The sequence below is a fragment of the Apodemus sylvaticus genome, chromosome 5 (assembly GCF_947179515.1).
Source record: "Apodemus sylvaticus chromosome 5, mApoSyl1.1, whole genome shotgun sequence".
In the NCBI taxonomy this organism is placed as follows: Eukaryota; Metazoa; Chordata; class Mammalia; order Rodentia; family Muridae; genus Apodemus; species Apodemus sylvaticus.
In genome coordinates this window covers 749,802-773,371 of record NC_067476.1, presented here as the reverse complement: position 1 = coordinate 773,371, position 23,570 = coordinate 749,802, and the positions used below count along the sequence as shown (strand labels likewise).

Below are 23,570 nucleotides of genomic sequence, written 5' to 3'. Positions count from 1 at the left end.
TGGATAAAACTTGTTAGCTTTTGCCTTATAAACCCTGTTTTCATGGAAGAGGATGCTATCTTGTGCTCTGTTACTTAAAATAACTGTGTAGATAAGATTTAATGCTTTTACCATCATTCTTCTAATCCATTCTTGTCAGAAAGAGATCTGTGGTGCTGATATTGTCTTTTTATTGTCTCAGAAATGGTAATTTGTCAAGTGGTTTCATATAAAAAGGATGCTAAAACTTAAGAACATACTCGTAAGCCGGAAACATATAATTTGACTAATGGAGATTGCTAGTCATAGATAATAATCAAGATATTAGTAACTCAAGGCCAGTGTAAAGCTGTTTAACATTACTAACTTAACTAAAGTGAAGAGAAAAGACTGTCCCTTAGAGGTAATTTCATAGAATACCAGTTATATAAAGTTAGGTAGTTCTTTAGTAATTAATCAAATTACTGAATCTTTGCATTTTATAAAACTTATTTTTAAATGTTTGAATCTTATACTTAGATTAATATATGGATACATTGTACAAGATTATTTAACTGTTGTCAAGACATTTTTCATTTAAAACCTTTTTCTGATTAAAAGCTAATATAAGAGCTGAAGTCTAAACAATGTCAGGATCGTATCTTGTCATCCTGGAAAGTCGTCCGTGGGTGTGACAAGATGGAGATGCCCATTTGCTTAGCACCGTCTCTCAAGCCCTTCTGAGGACTGCCTCCTCCTCAGGCACAATTGTGTCTGTAGTAGTTTTTCTGGTTTCTCTCTTCTTCTTCTTTTTAATCATAGATTTATTTGTAAGCAGATAATTTACCATCAATATTTTGCTCCAACAATAAGGCCTTTGTTTTCTTGTCCTTCATTTTTTTTCTTTTTCAACTATGTGTACATTAGATCATTTTATAAAAATTGCTTCATGTCAGTCTGTGGGACCACCGTGTTCTCATGGTCCATTGTCAAATGAAGCATTGTCTGAACAAGCTAGCTGTCACACACAGCCATTTGATGTTTAGATTGGTAGTGTATATAGCCACAGATCCTATATCCATAGGGTTTCTGATCACCAAAGACAAAATGTTTTAAACTGATGTATTTTAAGTTACCATTACTGTGATTATTACGACATAGGTCTTTTATATATTATATGCATACATATGTATCTATAAATTTATTATATTTACTTGTATTTATATTGCTAATCAATATACTTATGTAAAGGAAACAGACTTACATGGTAGGCAGCATTGAGGGGGAATTTTAGAATGCCTTTGTCACGTCTGTAGTTTAGTGGAGTATGTAAAATAAACAATGCCTACTGTGTGATGAACACCAAAGAGCTAATCAATTTTGGATATTACTCCTGGTTAGAACTCATGTAAGCTGTCCTGTATTATAGTTACTTGGAAAGATGTATAGAAGCCTAATGTTTTGAGTGGGTAAATTTGTTTTGTAACCTGTGAAATGTGTTCCTGGGGATAGTGCATCTAACCTCTGAACTTTCCACTCATTGTCTATGCAGTGAGGATTCCAATAATGCTTTTCTTTTGGATGATATGAGGATATAGGAATACCTTTTGTAAATTTATATGCAGTTTGCTAATTTACTAATGTATTCTTGCCAAATGACCTAAATTAGAAGGAGGGTGATTTGGATCAAGTCCCCGAGCTCACTGTCTAGAGTCAGATTACATTTGTCCATTCTACTTGGAAGAGGTGGGGGGGGGGCATCAAAGATGTATGGTTTTAATCTTATTTTTGTTAGAGGCTATGACTACTCTAACCCCCATAGCTTCAATTAAAAAACTTGATAATAGTTCATTTTCTATTCTAATTACTTGGCAGAAATTTAGAATAGCAAGAAACTAGTAACAACCAAACCTTTCCTTTGCACTTACAGATCAACAGAAGAGATTCTTGGGTCCTATAGACCAAAGAAAGAATCAGCAAGAATGCCCAGGGTGAATGATGGATTGCAGAGCCTGGCTGGTAATTACTTTCACTGAGCTAAAACATTAACTTGATACATGGGAGCAAGGCCAGATGAAAATCGGGAGGTGGACCTCTTCCTCCCCATGGAATGCCCATACTTGCCTTGTGGAGGTAGTTGTTTCTTTGGTGGGAGAGTCCAGCTCAGCTTCCTTTTCCGAGGCTCAGCATGGATTTTCATCTACCACCCCGGTAGACAAGGAGTGGTACCTTTGTTTTGGCCATTGTAATGATAGGTGTTTAAGTCAGCCTGCTTTCTGAGATGGCAAGAACTCACAGTTTCTCAAGACTTTTCAGTAGGATACCCGATATTAACAGAGATTTTCTCCTCTTGGGGTTCAGCTTTTTTGTAATTTTTTTTCATAATGTGGGCTCTGGAACCCACATGGTTGATAAGCATTTTAGCATTAACTTAGCTTTTGGATTTTTGTAACATGGCTACTGAACAGATTCCTTACTCTGAGCTAGAGAATACTGTTCTCTTCAGAAGAGCCAGGGGATATTTTTAATGACATATAATAGTTATTAATACTTCACTACTTTGCTATCTAGGAAAGATTGTGATGTGCTTATGACTCCACGTATGTTTTCATTCATGCATGGTTTCAGATGGCCATAGAATGTAAAGTATGTGAGAACTCATTCAGTGCCCCTGTGCTCTCTGTGACTACCGTCTCAGCATACAGTACACTTGAACTTGAATTTTCTGAGTTCAAGTTGATTATTACCTCATGGGAATAATAGTTATTGTTTTGAGAGACTTAGAGTAGATTAGATCTTAAAATCTATACTAAAGATAGAAATGGCACTAGATCATGGACTTTCTCGTATTGTTTCTTTTATTTTAATCATGCTCCATTTCTCCAACCACCATGTTTTGTGCTGGTCAGGAAGTTCTCTGTTGTGTGCCATATTGTTGAAAGTCTAACTTTCTGATATCAGAGTCCATGGTTTCTTGCCATCTGCCGAACAGGCTGACCTGAATATCTATTGCCATGCTAGCCACAATGGGGTACTTACTAATCTAGCCGGCAATTGTGGGCATGCACTACAGACAGTGAAAAGGATGCTTATCAGTCTTGTTTTTTTTTGACATCCATGGAGAGTCAGAAAGGCAGATAATGGATATCGAATTTACAGATGCTCTAATTCTAATGTTAGATTGTGTGTTGTGTATTTATGAGTTAGTTATATTTCTGACATATAAACATTTCTCACATGTGATTTTACAGATATATTCTCTTGCAACAGACATTCTGTGGAAGCATGATTTTGTTGTTGAAACATCTACCATACTTTGCTTTCTTAGACGTCTGAATTGAAGGTGTACTATTTTGAGTATCTATAAATACTCAGTCTCACTAGCATAAGCGTTTAAGTTGAAAGGCTTCAATTATAAAAAGATTCCTTTAAAGAGCTGATTTTTGTGAAATTTTAAGTAACATGAGAATATTATTGATAAAAAGGAACTTTTATTAAACACTGTTAGTTTCTGGGGGATGTACTTGTTGACTCATTGACAGCATGGAATACTGGTTTGGTAGTTTATCTATTTTCTTTACTTACATGCTTTGAGAGTGGGTGTATTGTTTTTTCAAACCTTCATTGTCACAAACTTGGAGCACAGGGCTGGAGATGGTTCAATGGTTAAAGACACTTCCTCTGGAAGAGGAGTAATCTGGGGTTTGATTTCCAGCACCCAGGGTGGCTCACAACTGTCTGTAACAGGCACTCGTGGTGCACATATATCTATGTAAGCAAAGCACCCATACACATAAAATAAAATAAATGCAATTTTTGAGTGAGGGTGCTATCTTTTTTGAAAGATTTCTAATCTTGAAGTGACCTGCTCTATTTTTTTTTTTTTTACCACAACATTTTCCTCAACCCCATTTCCTATATTAAAGAAGGACCAAGTCATGGCATAAGGAAAATTGGAAAGTTTTTGTTTTTATACTAGCATTTTCTGTAGTTAGACTTGTAAATCATGTCTTTACTGCTTTCTATAAATCTCAGGCCCTTGGGAATGAAACCCATGACGTGTCTTACTTCAAAAGGTGAGAAAACCAAGGAACTCAAATGTTCTCTGCAGCAGAGCTGTGTTCATGCCCCTCCTTAGCATCATCACCTGGGGAAGTGAGGAACAGCATTCCCATCCACCTCTTACTGGCAGTGGCTTTCATGGCTTGGAAAAAGTTTTGGGACTGAGCAGAGGCTTATAACTGTACTGCTGTCTGGCCTTCCTTGACCATTGTTTCCCCTTCCAGGATTCCTGTAACTGTCAGCCGATGGTTCATACTCCCAAATGTTTCTAATACTGCAGTGATGTCAGAAGTATTTTTTTTTAAAGGCTAGGATTAGAAGTTACAGTTTTTCTTCAAACATCTTTGGAGTGGAGAAACTTCTGTCAAACGTGGAGCCCTCTTTTCCTCTTTTATATCTTCCTGCAGTTTTCCCACTTCTTTTGCTAACTTATTCCACCTACATTGCTTTGGAATCTCCACCCTACAAAAGTTAGTCAACATTGATTATATCAATTATACTCTGTCTCCACTTTGGCACCACTCTTTCTGTGGATCTTTATTGAGCATTGCATCTTCCTTAAGTTAGTTAAAGGCCTCAGGGAGGTTGACAATTGGTCTAGACAGTGGATGAATCCTGTGAAGGGTGATTCAAGTCTTGGAGTTTTCCTGAGATAGGTCCTGATTTAGACCTGGTAATATTTGAATGCCTGAGGTAAAGGCATTAAGTGTCAGAACAGATGCTCCAATGGAAAGAACAAGCTACAGGGCACAGGAAGAGAAGACGATTGTGTTCTGTAGGGGGTATGTGCTATATAGTTCAGCTTAAAATTAAGAAAGACTTCATACATTTACATTCATACTTGTTTCCATGCTTAGGGTAGATGCTGTCTGTGTAACATAGGAGGGTGTCTGATAGGCTCAGAAGCTTTTTACTCTCTGGCTTTTAAGGTAATAGGATTTCATCATTGTCTTAGTCACTTTTATATTGGTGTGTTAAAATACCATGACCCAGGCAACTTGTAACAATTTTTTGAGGTTCATAGTTTTAGAGGGTTAGAGTCCATGACCAGTGTGGTAGTGCGTATGGCATCAGGAGGCAAGCATGGTGCTGGGGCAGTAGCTGAGAGCTTACTCTCATCCACAAGTGTGAGGCAGAGTGAGAACTAATTAGTAATGGTATGGACTTGTGACACCTCAAAACCCACTACTAGTGACACATCCTCTACAGCAAGGCCACACTTCCGTCCATCCTGAACAGTTCACTGACTGGATCGCCAGCATTCAAATACATGAGCCTATGAGCCTATGTGGAGGAATCTCATTCAGACTAGCACAGTCATCATAAATGTGAGAATACAAAAACATAATGGCCATATGTGTGTCCCTGTGCACCACATGTGTGTCCAGGTGCATGCATGTGTGTATACCTATGTGTTTTCTGTCATATGACTTGATCCTGATACTACTTTTTACTTATTCTTGTCTCATACAATAAATTCTGACTACAGCTTCCTCTTCCTCTACAGCTCCCAGTTTCTCCTCAACATTCTTTCTCCCCAACCCACCTTTCAGAAATGAGCAAGCCTCCAAGGGATATCAACTGAACATTCCATAAAAAGATAAAATAAGACTATGTACAAATCCTTATTCATATCAAGGCTGGAAATGGCAACCCAGGCAAAAGATTCAGAGACATCCTCACTACTGCTGTTAGGAGGCCCATTAAAACCCCAAGCTAAACATCCATAAGATGTATTCATAGGATCGATTGAAGATCCATGAAGGCTTCATAATTGCCACTTCAGTCTCTGTGAGCCCCTCCCCTGCTTAGTTGAATTTGTGGGCCATGTTCTCCTGGCGTTCTCTAACAATGCTCCTGCAATTCTTCCTCTTCTTTGGTGTGCTTCCTTGAGCTCTGTGTAATCTTTGGCAATAGGTTTCTACGCCTACTCTCATTAGCTGCCTGAGGAAGCCTCTCTGGTGCTAGGTACAAATCTATGAGTGTAACAGTGTTCATTAGCAACTATTTCATTGACAGGTTTTTTTTGTTCCAGTTGTGTTTGGTTCTACCTTAGGTCTCTGGGTCATTTAGCATCTGCCTATCCAGGCAGTACTGGCATGGGCCCCTCTCCTGGTGTAGGCCCTAAGTTAGAGTAGTCATTGGTTGGCCATTTTCACAAGCTCAAGTCATCATTTCCTCAGCACATCTTACAGGCAGGATAGTTTGTACATTGAAGGTTATGTGGCTTAGTTAGTGTCCTAGTGCTACGACGAGAAGCCTTGCCTGGTTACAGTACAGAAGATGACCAGTTCAGGCTATGTGTCCTTCACTAGTAGGAATTCTTGCTAGGATCACCCTTAAAATTCCTGGAAGTTTCTACTATACTGGCTTTCTCCATCACCCTCTAAATGCTCTCCAGCTCTAGTTGTCTCTCCCTCTGTCCCTCCATCTCCAACCCAACTCCACATCACATAGAATTCTAATATCTAAAATACATAAAGGACTCAAGAAACTATGCATCAACAAGCCAAATAATCCAATTAAAGATAAGATACAAATCTAAACAGAGAGTTCCAAATAGTGGAATCTCAAATGGCTGAGAAACACTTAAAGAAACATTTAATATCCTTAGCCATCAGGGAAATGCAAATTGAATCTACTTTCTGATTTCATCTTATATCTGTCAGAATGGCTAAGACCAATAACACAAGTAACAACCCGTGCCGGTGAGGATGTGGAACAAGAGGAACACTCTTCCATTCTTGGTCAGAGTGCAAACTTGTACAGCTACTTTGGAAGTCAATATGGATGTTTCTCAGAAAATTTGGAATTGATTTACTTTAAGACACAGCTATACCACTTCTGGGCATATACCCAAAGACACTCCATCTTACCACAAAGACACTTGCTCAACTATGTTTATAGCTGCTTTATTCATAATAGTCAGACTCTGGAAACAACCTAGATTTTTCCTCAACCAAAGAATGGATAAAGGAAATATACACTTAAACAATGGAGTATTACTCAGATGTTAAAAAATGACAATGTGAAATTTTCTATTATTATTCTGGAATCGGTGCACAAGGACTTTGTGGTTAACTCCTCACAACAAGGGAGACATCGCCATCTTCACTTCATAGATGGAAACACGCCTGAGCACATATAAAGGAGAGGCTGGGGTTTTACATGCACAGGCCAGAGAGAAGACGTTTTCACAGCGCAGTGCGGCTCTCACGCATGCACAGTCTGGTTCGCTTGTGAAAATAAAATTGCTTTAATGTTTCTCCTTTCTTGAATGTACCCTGTCAGCTAACTTGCCTAAGAAGTTGAGCTATTATTAAATGCTGTTGATTGTTGTAAAATATTTCACTGCTCCAGCTTTTCTTACAAAGAATGGTTAATGAGCCACAAGTCTGAACAGGCTGACTGCCAAGTTCCACTTTTACATGAAATGATTATTTGTTTGGATGGCTGAGACACCTACTGGGTGTCTGCTACATAATCAATTCTTACCTGCACCCAGACAGGAAATGAGTTAAATTGACTTTCTGAAATTATACCTTTGTGCTTTTGTCTTCCTAATCCTTGAACTGACCACAGATGACTATAGGCCTTACCCATAGAACTCTTTCTGGTTTGTTCCTGCCAATTTATTTTTTAAAAAATAAAAAGCCTCTATTTTTTCTAAAAACAAAACTTGAGTTAGATTGGTGAATCTCTGAATAGACCCAGACCCACAAGAGAAGACCACAAGAGAAACAGTCTTGGCTACAGCCTCAGGTGTTTGAGGAGAGGGGTATGTCCCAACCCACAAGACAGTCAACAGGGTCTCCAGACCACCTAGGAGAAGGCAAGAGATAAGAGATGCAAGAGACAGACAGCAAGACAGTATTCTGATCATGCTGTCAAATTTTATTTTTTACACAAGGCAATTTATAGGAAAGCACGCAAGGTGTAGAGAGGGGTAAAGGGGGGAAAGTCATTGTATTCGGGGGAACAATCTCAGGGGGGCTAGCATCATTTCTCGGGAACAGTTTCTCAGAATTGTCTCTCAGAATCTCAGGGAAAAGCTGGCGATTGCTGCAGGAACTTAGCACAATAAATTGATCATGAGGAGGTGAAGTGGAAAGGAGTTGCTCTGGTAACCTAACCAGAGGTGAGCTTCGTTTGTTCTAGCCCACTCGGGTGAGCCCTGCATATACTGACCATCTAGCTCACTTGGCTAATTTTTAAGCTAGTACATTTCCTTATAAAAGCAAGCTAGAAAAAGCAGGCTAGAAATGGCTGAGAGGAGGGGGTTTTGAGATCTATGTGAGAATGGCTCCTGGCAGGGGTGTCTATGGAACCTTTGAAAGCTATAATTATTGCACCAACTTAGTCCTGAGTCTGTAAAATATGCACTTTACAAAGAACTTGAAAGTTATGATTATTTGCCTTACATGTTAATGGTTGATAAACTTTTAAGTAAACTCAGTAAATACTTGTGTTACAAAACTTCTGCTTCTCACCCCAGATACAGAACCCAAAACAGACCAAAGTATGTATACCACACAAGTACAGTTAATAAAACAGTGAGTTTTATTGGAGTTATTTACAGAAATACTGGTGAGAGCTTACTCACAGGAGAACAAATGATTCAAAAACAGTTGCATCATCAAAACCCAACCCAGGACTGGCAACAGCATGAAAATTTTGGGAACCAGGAACACTCCTTTCAGGCAGCTCAACATGTTGGACAGAGAGCGCTTCCCAAGGGACGCAGTTGATCTACATCTATTTCACATAGCTGGGTTGGGTTTTGAGTCTTTGCAGCTTGGCTTGTGTGAGAGTGATTCACACAAGCGGCTTGCCTTGTTTATTCTTTGGAAGAAAAAGCCTAGAAAATCTGGTTACTTTCAGTGGCTCTTGATGCTAGTTGGAGCTGTTTCTCTTCCTGCTGAAAAAGAGAGTTCCTGTGGACTAGAAAGCTTCAGTCTCAGAGGAAAAGGAGGGTTCTCTGAAGTATCTTGTGAGACAGTGCTTTAGAAAGGGTGGACACAACTTAAGTTAGTAATCTAAATAACAAGTACAAAGAACACACGTCCATGGTGATTCAAGGAGAACCTTCCTCTTACATAACCATGCATGCCACAGATAGATGGGTTGAAATCAATCCTGAGAGTGATAATTTCACAGTTATCACTGTCCATTTTCATTTAAGATATTTTCTCTAGATTTATTAGTCCTTTTGAAATGTGTGAATGAAATACATAGTCTTTCCATTGGTCCCTATACTCAGTGGAACATCATTTAAAAAATAAAGTAATGATTTTTGTGTTACATATACAGAGATTCTTTTAACAACTGTTATTTGCAATATTTTCAGACTGGAGGCTGCCATAAGTCCTTCAAATGTGAGATATTTAAAATTAAATATATAAGAATATGTTACATAGGTATGAGCATACCTACAAATATTATGCAGTAAAATTGATCACTAAATGAAGCTCCAATTATGATTATTGGAAAGAAAATACAAAAGCCCAAATACAGTTTATGCTCCTCAATATACAATGTTCACAGAAAGAAACCACAACAGAAATAGCAAATGGGTTGATAATGACTGTATCTGACTCTTGGTTAGGGGGTGTGACTAGTTTTCAGAAAATAATCCACCACTGATTAAATACTTATTTTGAGATATATGTAAGTGATGCCAATAGCACCTTTTCTGCTATATTAATTTCTGCTAAATTATGCCTCCTTCAAGGGAGAATGTGTGTGTCATCAAACCACAAGTTTCTATATGCTTCAAATCTACCTAAAAATAAATGTAGTAAATAATGGAGTTTTGAATAAATAATATCTAATGTAAAGATTTAGAGAACTTGGTAGTTTCAATTACTCTTACAATGTACTTGGGATTTAAAGAGTTTCTACCAAATTTGGCTATAGATGAGGCTATTGTAAAATTTTGGAAATTCATATTTTCCTAATATCTCAACCACAACATACCCCCTATAGAAGTGGTAAACACCCTGCCCAGACAGCTTTCTTGCACCAGAGTGAGAAGGTTAGTCTCTGCCGCAAGCCTTCCTTCATCTTCTCCTCTGCTGTGCTCCAGCGAGGATCAGTGCAGTCCCCTGGCGCCTTCTACTTGTGGACTCTCTGCTGATGCTACTTGCCAAAAGTCTACACTTCTAGCTCCCTGTCTGCTTTGTCATCCATCCCTGTGTTTTCCTATCTCTCTCATTCTGAGGGCCACTCAGAACTGATTGAAGTCATGACAGCCTTTACCCCTGAGTGCTTTGCTATCCATACCCCGTTCTCCCAGAGTTATCTCAGCAATGTCTATGCGCAGGAGTCCTGAGTCGTGCATTGCTTTTGTCATGTCTCTTCACTCTCTTTGCATTTCTTGATGTTTCCAGTTTCAAAGAGTAGGGAACCAAGAAAATGTACTCAGTTTAGATGTCCCTAATTCTTCTTCATGATTAGATTCAAACTATGAATTTTTCTAGAAATATTAGGTCTCATTTCAGAAGATGCATATTAATGAATTTTTCTGTTGTTGGTGACATTAACCTTATCTATTTTGAAATGCTGTCTCTCAAGTTTCTCCTAGCAAAGTAACAACTTTTCTATTTGTAACTAGTAAGTATCTTATGGAGAAGTGCCTATGACTACAAACACCTTCCAGCAAACCTCAGATTTCTGCTATAGTAAGGGTCAAAGAATTATTTCATAATCGTATTTTTATATATTTATTGTCTTGCCTTGTACTTCAATTTAAAATTTTAATTTTCTTTTTTTTTTAATATACAAGGTCTTACCCTATAGTCCAGGCTAACCTAGAAATGTGTGTAGTATAGCTGAAACACTTGTGAGTGAAAGAATGTAAAACACAACTACTATACAATATAAAAATATGACTTATCTAAAGATGTTGGTCAGAGTTCAATAGCCAAAATATTACTATAAAATTGGGGTATGTGTGTGTGTGTGTGTGTGTGTGTGTGTGAGAGAGAGAGAGAGAGAGAGAGAGAGAGAGAGAGAGAGAGAGAGAGAGAGAGAGAGACCAGAAAATAATATGAGATCCCTCAGAGCTGGAGTTACAGGCATTTTCAAGATACCCAACTTGTTACCTGGGTGCTAGAAACAGAATTCTAGTTGTCATGGAGATTAGCAAACCCTTTTAGATACAGAATTGCCTTTCCAGGCCAATAAAAGTGTTGCTATAGCAAAAAATGAGATGGAGCATAACTAGAAAAGAAAGAAGATAGGAAAATGACTTATTTGAGATGTAATGCTGGATTAAATTTATTTCAGTAAATAGCTAAGGTAATGTAAGTGTATAGCTCATTCAGTATGTTTATGTAATACTGAGTACAGAGCAGGAGCAGGGCCACATGCAGTCTATTCTTGTTATATTTTTAAGGTTGACAGTATATTTAAAAATTAAACTATCATTGCATTCCTTTCTTATTATCCTTTCCTCCCTTCAGCTTCTACTATACCCACCTCAAAGGGACTAGTCTTTAAATGTGATTATCAAACACACACACACACACACACACACACACACGGACACACACATACACACACACACACACGGACACGCGCAGGCACACACACACACAATTTACATTTCTTTGGGTTTTGTTGTTGTTTGTTTGCTGGTGCACACCTTTACTTGTAGCATTCAGGAGGAAGAGTCAGGTAGATCTCATGTCAGTCAAGTTCACATACTGAAGTTTAAACTACTCAGGGCTACACACTGAGACCCTGTCTTACAACACACACACACACACACACACACACAATTATTTAATATAACGTAGTTTATTTGTTTGTAGCATGTGTGATGGGAGAGGCACACATGAGGAATTAAGATGTCAAGTCGTAGGAGTCTGTTCCATCCAGCTACCTCATGGGATTCCAGGGCCAAACACAGTCACTCTGGCCTGCTTTGAAATGCCTTTTCCTGCCAAACCTTGCTAGTCATAAAACACTTTTTTCTTGAAGAATTTCTTTTGTTTTTTCCATTTTTATTTAAGTTCCAAGTAAGGTTTTTCTGTATAGAGAAAATCTCTTATAAGCATCACCTGACAATAAAAAAGCCTATGGCCAATGAGCTGAGGTAGGAAATTGGAGGTGGGGCACAGGCAGGAGAAGAGAGGATTCTGGGAAATAGTGAGAGAATAAAGAGAGATTCGAGAGACACACTGGGAAAGATGCTGAAGGAAGACAGTAAGGAAGAAGCAGTCAGGGACTGAAGGAGTGGTAACTAACCAGCAGGTAGATGAATTCAGGATAAAGGGAGATTCGCCAGGGAACACTGTGGAGGCCCAAAGCATGAGATCTGAGCAGAGGTTGCCAGCCACACAGATGAACTCAGAATATAATAAAAGGAGATATTGCCTGGAAACAGTGAGGAGATGTACATAAACTGGTAGGTGGCTGAACTCAGGCTAGAATAAAGAAGGTCAGCACCAGGCTTGGTACCAGCACATGAAGCTGAGGATGGGTAAGTAACTGTGGTAGAAAGAATAGTTTGAATGGGTTGCTTAAGTTATGAGTTAGTAAGGAAATGAACCAAAGCTTACAGCCTAGGAATTTATTAATAAATGATTAGTTTCAGAGTTATATATGGGGAAGCAGGGACTGGGTGGAAAAATTGAATATTTTTTTTATCATTTCTGTATTATTGTTGTTAAATCTCAAAACTGTTGGTGGAGCTGACAAAATGGTTCAGCTGGTAAATTAGGCACTTGTCACCAAGTCTGATGACCTGAATTTAATCCTGGCAGGGATTAAAGTAATCTAAATTTTTCTAAGCCACCCCCCCCCCCAAAAAAAAGAGTAGATTGCATTGGATTTGAGGTATGCAGTCTCAGAATTGATCGTTTTTTATACCCTTGTGGCTCTATCACCGCAAACCATTAAGAAGCCCCTTTTATCTAACTAGTAGTTTAACCTGCTTAGGACTAAGAAGCAAAGATGAGGGCCTCCTCTCCTCTTGTGCCTGGCCGATCCCCACTCCTGGGCTGAATGCTCTCTTGAGGCCAGTGAAACCAAGAATTGGGGCGCAGGGTGGAGGGAGTAACTTCAGTAACCTTAGTTCTCTATGCCAGAGCTAGAGTGGCTCTTGCAGCTTAGCACCACCTTAGACTCTTCTCTGATCTTCCCCTGACTCACATGATAATGACTGAGAAACCAAGTGGACTCAGAACAGGGGCTTGAGAACCATTATTGACTTCAGTTACCTCAGTTCCTGAAAGATCGCCCTATGACAACTTTGCCTTGGGTGTTGATCACAGGGTCCAGGGACTTTGACCTTATCCAAAAAGTGAAAGGGAGCTAAGAACAACCCAGGGAGGCCTGGGAACTTTCCTACCTCAGTCAGGAAGGGCAGGAAGGAGAGCCTGGTGCATATGCTGAAGCCTGCAAGGACCGGTCCTTCCCAGTCTTTGTGCCCTGCTGCTTTCCAGCCTGGCAGTGGGGTTGCCAATGTCAATGTGACCTTAGCCAGGGAGCTCTTAGGGCCTCTCTCTCCTCAGATTTACCCTTGGTCTGTGTCATCTCTGGAGGTCCCAGCTCAGTTGTAGCTACTCTGGACTCTCCTGCACTTATTGAGATTAGTGTTCATTCCTTGTTAAGATGATTTTTTTCTTTTTTCTCTGAGGGGGGGGGGAGTTGTTTGTGTTTATGTGTGAGGAACTGTTGACTGGCTGTGCACAGGAATGGAACGCTGGTGCCCATAGACTGCAGCCTGCTCCATCTTCCCTAGCCGTGCCTGAGGAAGCTTGCTGGGGATCCTGGCATCTGAGAGAACAGGTGTCTCCCCCCCTTGCTCTACACTTGTTCCTGTTCTTTGACATAATTTTAGTGAATCTGAAAGCACAGTTCAGTAATAGATTCCTATCTAGTTGTGTAGGAGTCTGCAGAGTTAGGACTTGTTTATTCTTGGCAGGAAGGCTACTCCTGTGGGCTGGGAAAAGAATACAATGAAACATTCTTTTGGTAGTCCCTCGAGGCCTGCTTAAGCACTGCAAAAGCATCCTAGAAAAACTACTGAGAGTGTTTAAGTGTAAAATGGACCTAAAACATAATGAACTTTGCCTTACTTTTACCAGAGTTTGGGGTCAAACAACAAAATAAAACTTAAGGAAAATCCACTTGAGTGCTGGGAGCTCTGTAGCAGCATGGGAGGGAGGGACCACAGCAGGTGGGGTGGCTTGGGGTTGAGGTACAGGTGTGAGGCCACATGATTTCCCCATTGCTCACCCCCCATTGATCAACCCAGTAAACTCACTGCTCTCCTCACAGAGACTTACAAAGAGGAGTGCTCCCACTTGTCCTGGAGCCTTTCAGGATGGGGAGCATGCCCACATTTGGTACTTCAGAATGCCACCTCAAGCCAATCCTGTGGGTGAGGGTGTGTATTAGTTTGAGCATCACCACTGATTTCTCCCTTTAGATCACAGATTGTGATGTGGCAGTTTATGAGGTGTTGGGAGCCTCAGAGCCACTATTCAAGTGGTTCATAGTGACAGTAGTCCCCGGGGCTCCTCAGCTGAAGGTTTCTACAACTTCTTTGATCATTCAATTCCTAGATGAGAGACCTAAAAATTTCATATTAATAAAAAGGCTTAGTGAGCACTAGAGCTGGGCAGATATCTACCCTCTCTGCTGTTATGTTGACCTCCCTGCCGATAATCCCACAATATGATTTGTCATATTCATCTAGGCTGCTCTTACTCCACCTGGCCAGCCCTCATGGCCATGTTTTCAAGATTCCTAACCCATGATCTCTTCTCTTCTCTCTACCTTCTTCTCTTTCCCCTCGTAGTATTGCCTCAGACCACGAAGATAATAGTATTGTTGTTCTTGCCTGAAGACAGACTCATTTATGGGGCATTGTGAATTAATGTACCATCCTATACTATCACAGTTTTCTAAATGTTCTTGAATTGTAGCAGAATGATTGTTGGCCAAGGTAACTTCAGCTCACAGTGCATGTTTCATTTCCTTGTTGGTTGATAGTGTTAACGTTTTCAGATGCCTCTATTGAAATATGAATTTCAGATTGAGTTTACTCAGCTTCTAGTGTAATGTATTGTCACTTAGAGGGTCATTAGTTAGCTCAGAACAATTTTTTAATTTACATCTTTCTGCACCTTTCTCATATACAAGCCCCTTTACATATGAGAATTATGGATGCCTCTTAACAAAACCCTTTACAGCTTTTGAATTTTTTCATGTTTCAAATTGAGTGTGGAGAATTCCTAGAACTTGAAACATAAAGCAAAAAGAAAAGGGTGAAGATGATCTTTTAAACCTCAACAGTGATCATAACATTTTTTTAAAAAGTCCCTTGCTTTTTTTTGTTTTTTGTATGTATGTATAAGAGGCATCACATCTCTCCCGAAACTGTCAGAAAGCGGTGCTAAACATATCCTCTAAGCCAAGTCATTTTCTTCTACACCAGATAGATACCTCACATATACGCATATATTTTCATGTTTGGGATCATCCACTTCCAGAGTTCATAATTCAGAAACACTTAAGGAGTTAATAGCTGACACTTCAGTGGGCTATATTAGTTTGCTAATTTTAGCCAAAGAATTACTATAAGCAGAAGGGTTAAAAATAGCACCCCTGTATCATCTTATGGTTCTGTGAGTCAGAAGTCCATACAGATGATAGGGTTCTCTACTTATGATCTGAAATCTAGTGCCAGTATGGGAGGGCTGGGGAGAAAGCCACTTCTAAATTGTTTCTGGTTGTAGACAGTGAGTGAATTTTTCATGCAGCTATAGGGCAGAAGCCCTGCTGACTGTTGATCAGAGGTCACACTCAGCATGAAAAGCCTTCTCTCAAGGCCTTCTTTGCAGCTCATCATCTTCAAAGTCAGCAAGGGCACTCTAAATCAGTCCCATGCTTCAAATTTCTCTGACCTCTCTCTATCTGTCATCAGCCATAAAGAACTTTCTGCTTTTAAAGGAATGTAATGAAACTGAGCCCAATTGCATGACCTCCCTTTGGATCATCTCAACATCAAGTCATTATTATTTTTAATCACATCTTCAAAACTTCCTTTGACAATAACATAATATGATCATGGGTTTAAATATGATAAAAATCCAAGACCTAAGTAAATGTGATCCTCATCAGATAAAAATTTGGGGCACTGATTTCCAGCTGGACATGCACAATACCAAAACTAGAAGAGAGACAACTCAGGGAGCAGGACATCTCAGCCTCAGCACTGTTGACATATGTGTCCAAATGCTGGGCTGGGTTCCTCACCCAGAGGATCCCTAACACTTGCTCATGGGCCCCATTATCATTATTTTGACATTCTTTTTTAAAAATTTATTTATTTTTTTTTAATGTGAGTACACTGTAGCTATCTTCAGACACAACAGAAGAAGGATCAGATTTCATTATAGATGGTTGTGAGTCACCAACAGTGGTTGCTGGGAATTGAACTCAGGACCTCTGAAAGAGCAGTCAGTGCTCTTAATCACTGAGCCATCTCTCCAGGCTCTATTTTGAAATTCTTAACACTCTAAACTTGTAAGTGAAATACAGGAGGACAAAAGAGTTTTGTTGATGAGCAGGACACATATCTGATAGTCATGGCAATAGTCCTCGCTGCCATGTTTGAAAACTGGTGGGTGTTTCAGTCCTTGTGAGCACTATGATAATTTATAAGAATTCTAGTGGACCCATGGGACATGAAAGTTCAGTGAAAATCAGAGATAGCAGAAAAGCAATGTGTTACACTTGTGACTGAGAAATACAGTAATTCTCAACTTTCCTAATGCTCCAATACTTTAATATAACTCCTCCTGTAGTGGTGAACCCAAACTTATAAGATTATATTTCAATGCTACTTCATAAATGTGAATATGGTACAGTTATGAATTCTAATGTAAATATCTGCGTTTTCTGATAGTCTTAGACAACCCTGTTGAAAAGCTCATTCAACCACAAAGGGGTCTTGACCCACAGGTTGAGAACTGCTCAACTTACTCAGTAAGGAGAGCGCTTAATAGGTGTTGAGGTTTGGTCTTGCTGTGTATTGTAATGCTAAGTGTAGGTCCCCAAGTTTTGGAGTCTGTACATAGCCCCAAGTGGCGCTATGCGATCTTGTTCCCAAGTTATTTCTGATTGGTAAATAAAAATGTCAACAACAAATTAATGCCAGTCCCTTGTATAAATAATGCTTGTCAGTAATGTGGTGTCTTCAATGCTGAATCAGCAGCCAAGCCTTACTCTGAACACCAAGCTGCGCTCCACTCTTTCTCTGGTAGTTACTGCTTATGTCTAGTTGCTACACACTGTACTTTCCAAAACACCACTATGCACCTACTATGTTCCTAGATGTGGTAGTTTGTGACTGTGTAGGAACTCATTAGTGACTGACCATCACCAGTAGAGCTCCTTCTCCCCATCCTCTCTCCTGACACTCATAATGTAAATGGTTTTGGAGACAGAGGTTTGCCAAAGGGATCACAATGCACAGGTTGAGAACCACTGCTACAGATAGATCCAGCATGCTATTTGTTTGTTTATTTATTTATAAAGATGTCTAGCTGTTCCTATTGTTGGAGTGTGAAATGTGCCTTTTAGGCTTATGTGTTTGTAGCACTGCTGGTTGTTTATTTTTTCAAGACAGAATTTCTCTGTATAACTGTGGTTGTCCTGGAACTCGATCTGTAAACAACATTGGACTCAAATTCACAAATATCTACTGGCCTCTGCCTCCCTCTACTGGGAATAAAGGCATGTACCACTACTGCCTAGCAAAGTGGATTCTTTTAAAAAAATATTTTCTTACTTCTAATTGTATGCATGTGTGTCTTAGTGTGGGTTTGTGCCTGTGCTTTCATGTGCCTGTGGAAAACAGGGTTGTAGGGGTTGTGAACCACTCAGTATGCGTGCTAGAAAATGAATGTTAATCCTCCATAAAAGCGCTAATCCTTAACCATTGAGCCTTCCCTCAAGTCCTGAGTCTTCTTAATTAAAGAAAACTTAAATGCACAAGGGAAAAGATGCAGATGAGAACAGTTAACAAACATTTAGAAGCTGGAACTCAGGAGGCTGTCTATAACATGATGCCTGGTAGGAGAAGTTGCACATTAAGGACTTGGGCAAGGAAGCAGGAGGAGCATGGCAGATTCTCTTAAGAACTGGACATGGAAAGGAAAACAAAGTCCAGGAAGATCTTCGGCTTTCTCTCCAACTCCCATGGAAGCAACCAGAAAACGGTATAAACACTCAAGCCCCCCCCCCCCCCCCCGGCTCCTTGAGTTGCAGGGAAGAGGGTGCCATTACCATTTACAAATATGTGGTAGAGAGATGGGAGAGAAAGAGAAGTGGAGAGGTTCAAAGCTTTGGAGGGAGGATAGATTGGAGATATGATGGCGATGATGCCCAACAAATCAAAATGAGACCAAAAAGTCTACAAAAAAATCTTTGAGTTAATATTGTGTTGTCCAACTGCTCTTGGGAATGGGGCCTGCCCTGAAGAAGGCTTAATATAATCACCTAGGTTTACTTCTATGTTTTTGCTTTCTATTGTTTCAATCCAGAATTTGACCTACTTCTTTATGTGATCTATCCAGATAGTTCCCTCTCTATTGTCAAGTGCTTTGATCACTCCCAGTCCTTACATTGAGTTAATTGTAGCACGTGACTCTCTTGGCCTTTCATCCTTGAAACATTACCTCATTTTTTAGAATTGTGTTTCTTTTCCTGTTTTCTACTTCTCTAACAGTTCATCCTTCTAAGTCTACTTAGCTGGTCCTTCATCATCTTGACAGCATCTGAACAGAGTGCTTCAAATTTCAGTCATCAGGTCTTTTTTCTCTGTTATTCGTCTATTATCTTTTTGACTATTAACTTCTACTAACATCTACGTGACTGTCTTAGTCAAAGTTTTTATTCCTGTACAAACCGTGATGACCAAGAAGCAAGTTGGGGAGGAAACGGTTTATTCAACTTACACTTCTACACTGTTGTTCACCACCAAAGGATGCCAAGACTGGAACTCAAGCAGGTCAGAAAGCAAGAGATGATGCAAAAGCCATGTAGGGATGTTACTTACTGGCTTGCTTCCCCTGGCTTGCTCACCTTGCTTTCTTATAGAACCAAAGACCTCCAGCCCAGGGATGGCACCGCCCACAATGAGCCCACTTCCACCCTTCATCACTAATTGAGAAAATGCCTTATAGCTGGATCTCATGGATTTATTTCCTCAACTGAAGATCTGTGGCAACTCCAGCCTATGTCATGTTGACACACAAAACCAGCTATCACAATGACTTTAAAAATAATGTGCTGTCTTTAGCCAGAACGCAGCTATACATAGCTTATAAATCTTGTTGGCTACACATTCCTCAAAATTCATCTCTGCCATCCTTTGATATGGCGTGACTGAAGATATATTACCATTTGGTTATTGATCAAGCCAACTCATAAAAAAAAGAGTTGTCTTTTACCTGCTCAAACAGGAAACAAAAATTCATCCTTAACTGATCTGTGCACCTTGCACATTCCATGCAAATATCTTTATGGAACTAAATATTGTTTGTCACATTTTATATTACAGAATGATATACCAAGAGGGCAGCTCTGATAAGTTCACAGTCATGGATCCTGAATTGACCTGCTGTTACAGCTCCTTGCCTGATCTTGACTCAAACTGATGCTGTTTCCAGAGATTTGCTTTGAGAACATCTTCAGAAAGTACTGCTAAAACAAATATTACCTGCTACTTTTATTTTGAATTAACCATTTTTCCAATGTCTTTCTTGCCCCCTCAAAAGAAATTCTTTACCCAAATGATCAGGAAGCAATCATAAGAAGACAGTTGTCCTAATTCTGTAAGTTTTAGTCATTTAATGAATTATAGATATGTTGTCATTTTAAGGAATGATTTACAAATAATTATAGTTTTGAACAAGGATGAAACTAAATAGCATTCCTTTCCTTTTCACTTCCTTCTTTCTTAGATAAAGGGAAGGGGGTTGAAAAGATAAACGGGAAATAGCATAATATTATAAGAAATTAAATATATTGGATGAATTACTAGATTTACATTTTTATAAAGTATTTTATAGCTGTAATCTGACACTGGTAGAAATCTTTATATTTTGATGCAGAATTGTTTTATATTTTCTTACATTGGTACATAATTTATATATTGATACAGACTTAAGGTTTTCATTGGTATTAATCTTTGTATATTAATACAAAACTTAAATTTTTTTGTTATTCTTAGATAGGCATTGTGCCTATGCAACTCATTTAGAATACAAAGTTTCTTCCCAGTCCTTTTAATGACTGCTATTACATACTGTTTAGGATAATTAAGTAATGCAAGTTAATAGACTGTCAAACTGATAATTATATTAGACTCTCATTTAGTTAATTACAATAACATGCTTTCAAGGTTATTCAAATAGTAAATAGTTAAAAATAATCAATGTTTAACAATTTGAAAGAGTTAACTCAGAAACTTAAAAAGAGTCAGGGGCTGGGTTGCATTCCTCAGACCACAAGGGGGAGGGAGAGACCGACCTAGGGGTGAGGATGCATTCCAAAGACTGACCATACTGACCATTTGCCATTTACTTCATCCCTTAGTGGACCAATCTGTTTAAGGATATCACTGTTCTGCCAATCACATTGTGCCTAATGGAATCTGCCCTGGGGTCTGTATAAAAAGTCCTAGGTGTGGATGGTGGGGGGGGGTCACTCCATCTTTATATACAGAGTGACCCTAGCATGCTAGTATTTTTTAATAAAGTTCCTCATGCGTTTTGCAGTGATTCCATCTCCACGTGGTTCACTCAAGGGACCCTAGTAAATTAAGACTCTTCAGTTTTAACAAATTCAGCATGCTATATATATATAGATAGGCACACTTGAAAAGTGTTAGAGAACCACCAAATAAGGCATTTAAAGTTACTTCATTATTAAAAGATCTTGTGACTACAAGACCCGTCTGCTCCTGACAGTGCCTGTTGGGTGTTTCATAAAAAAGAAAGAGAGAACCAGAAATGCGTTTGGTAGAGGTAGAAAGGTTGCCTCTGTGGGCCCATGCCAAGACAACCCTTTCACAGAGGTACCAGTCATATGAAGGATATAGTATGGAATAGAGTTTATTTAGTGTATGGGGAGGGGAGTTGAGGGAGTAGAGACAGAGAAAGCCAGAGAGAGAGGGAGGGAGGGTGAGGGAGGATGAGAAACAGCAAAGACAGAAAGAGATAAGAGTGGTAGAGGTTGGCCATGAATACATGGAGAGAGGGGGGAGATGAATGTGGAGAGGACAGAGAGGGAAGTGGGGTAAGGGAAAGGAGTAAGAGAGTGAGGAGGTGGGCAAACAGCCCCTTTCATATTGAGCCAGGCATACCAGGCTCTTGCCAGGTAACTTGAGTTGTGGAGCTTAGAAGGAATGTGAACAGTACCCACATTCCACTTCAAAGAAGGGGATAAACATCACTACCTACATGTGGAGTTGCTTTGATTCTGTTAAGCTAGCCACTGGAAATGCCATAATTTTATCTGCAGGCAGAATGGTGTCAAAAAACAAGTGGAATTTGGGCTAGGATTTGTTTGGTTCTATGAGCATTCCAACAATGAAGACTATCCTAATAACAATGCAGTCTCAGATTAAATTTTACAGAGGCCTCCGTTGCCTACCAGCAATGTCCCCACGGATCTGCATCGTAAAGTCCCTCCTTCCTCCAGCCAGGTATATCCTGGCCATTCCTTCCCTCTGAGTTGGATGTCTGCTCAGGTTTTTGCATTCATGGCAGTGATACCTGGGGCTCACACCACAGTTCTTTAGTTTCCTCCTGCTGAGGCTCATCCCCTAGTGCACCAGCATCTCCCTCTGTCTTGCTCTCAGTATCAGGACACAATGTCTCCCATACTCCTTTTTTCTTGTTACTTATTTTTTCCCTTCATATACACTGCACCTTTCCCTATGTGACTCTACAGGTGCTCTGTTCACACTTGTGTCTGCTGTTAAAATAGCAGCCCAGGTAGACTGAGAAGGGGGCACTTGTCCCAGTTTGGAAGCACTTTGTCTTGTGGCTGGTTCAGAAAGTCCAGACCATCAAGTAGGAAGTTCCTTAACTGTTTACAAAACAGTAGAGGTGATACAAATCTAGGATTTCGCTGGTTTTCTTGGGCCAGGTATAATGTAGAATTATGATTTTATGAGTCTGCTATCTCACATTGACAGGGCTTTGCCCAGGGAAATGCTGCTAGAATCTGCCCTTTCTGCCCTTCCAGAGCTGCCTGTGCTTGTCAGAGCTTACCTGAAGCTCTCCATCTAGGAATTCAGTCTACTAGAGTGCACTCAGCTTACTGCTTAGTCTAGTTATTTGCCATTTTCCTGAATTACTATGTTTTCTTATTTGTGTCTTTAGGTCACTTAGTATTACTTTGTTTATATTGTTGTGAAACTTTACTCCTTTATATGTTAACTAATGCATATTTGTTCATTTTTTAAATGGTGGGCTTTACTTTTGAAGATTAATTTCTATGTTGTCTCAAGAAGAAAAACAAAAATTTTCAGAGTTAATGTGTTTAAATATGTAACTCCATTCCTTTAACACCAATCGAAAACTAATAAACTACATAGGAAAAAAAATCTCTTCTCCACAATCAATCAAGTTTCAATGATTACTTATACCTATAAAGTCAAACATATAATCTGCAATGGCTTTTGAAGTTGAAAGGTCAAAATTTAGAAATGGGTTTGATTCTGGCTGTATGACCTTGGCTAAGTTTTTCATTCTTTTTTGAATACAAAAATTTCCTTTAGTTTTTAAAAGGAAGGTATTTCTTAAGACTGAATTTGCAGGTTCTACGTAAGTGTTTTCTATGGAACACTCTAATAGCTATGTACTAAATATAGCCAGATATGCTGGAGAAAAGACCATGAGAAGAAACTAGTCATAGGTGACCTTAGGTACCTGCTGTCTACAAGTGAACAGATCCTGAAGTCTGGTATGGTCCTTAGTGTTTTATTAGAATGTAAGGGATTTTAAATCATAGTATAAACTGGCCTTGGTTAATCTCAGCACTAAGTAGGTAGAGGCAGGGGGATCTCTGGTAGTTTGGAAACACCCTGATCTACATAGTGAGATATAGACCAGTTAGGGCTTGCATAGTTAGACCCCATCATAAATAAAGACCAACATCAATCAAAGGGCAAGTTAAACAGAATATTGAAACACAAACAATCAAAAATATTTTTTACTTCTTTTCTAGTAACAATAATGCCAACTGAAGCATTATTAATGTGGATATTAATAGATATCTAAAAATGTAATTTTCTTTGAACAGAACTTGAGAGTATAATATGCATAATTCAAATAGAAGTTGCGGTTTCTTTTAGTATCTCATCTCCTTTTAAACCATGACAGATTCAAGTCTTAAGTTCCAGCGTTATCTTACTTAGATTGCTGGGTTAGCACCCTCACTGCTGTCCTTATTTTGCTTGCTGTTCCTCACATAACAGTAAGAATGGTGTTTTTAAAAAGAACTTGGATTGAACTGCTTGT

General features: G+C 39.3%; 1 pseudogene; it reads left to right on the top strand.

Annotated features, from left to right (window-relative positions):
• LOC127685017 (ubiquitin-conjugating enzyme E2 G1-like) overlaps positions 1–23,570 on the top strand; it is a 122,321-nt pseudogene that overhangs the window by 12,468 nt on the left and 86,283 nt on the right.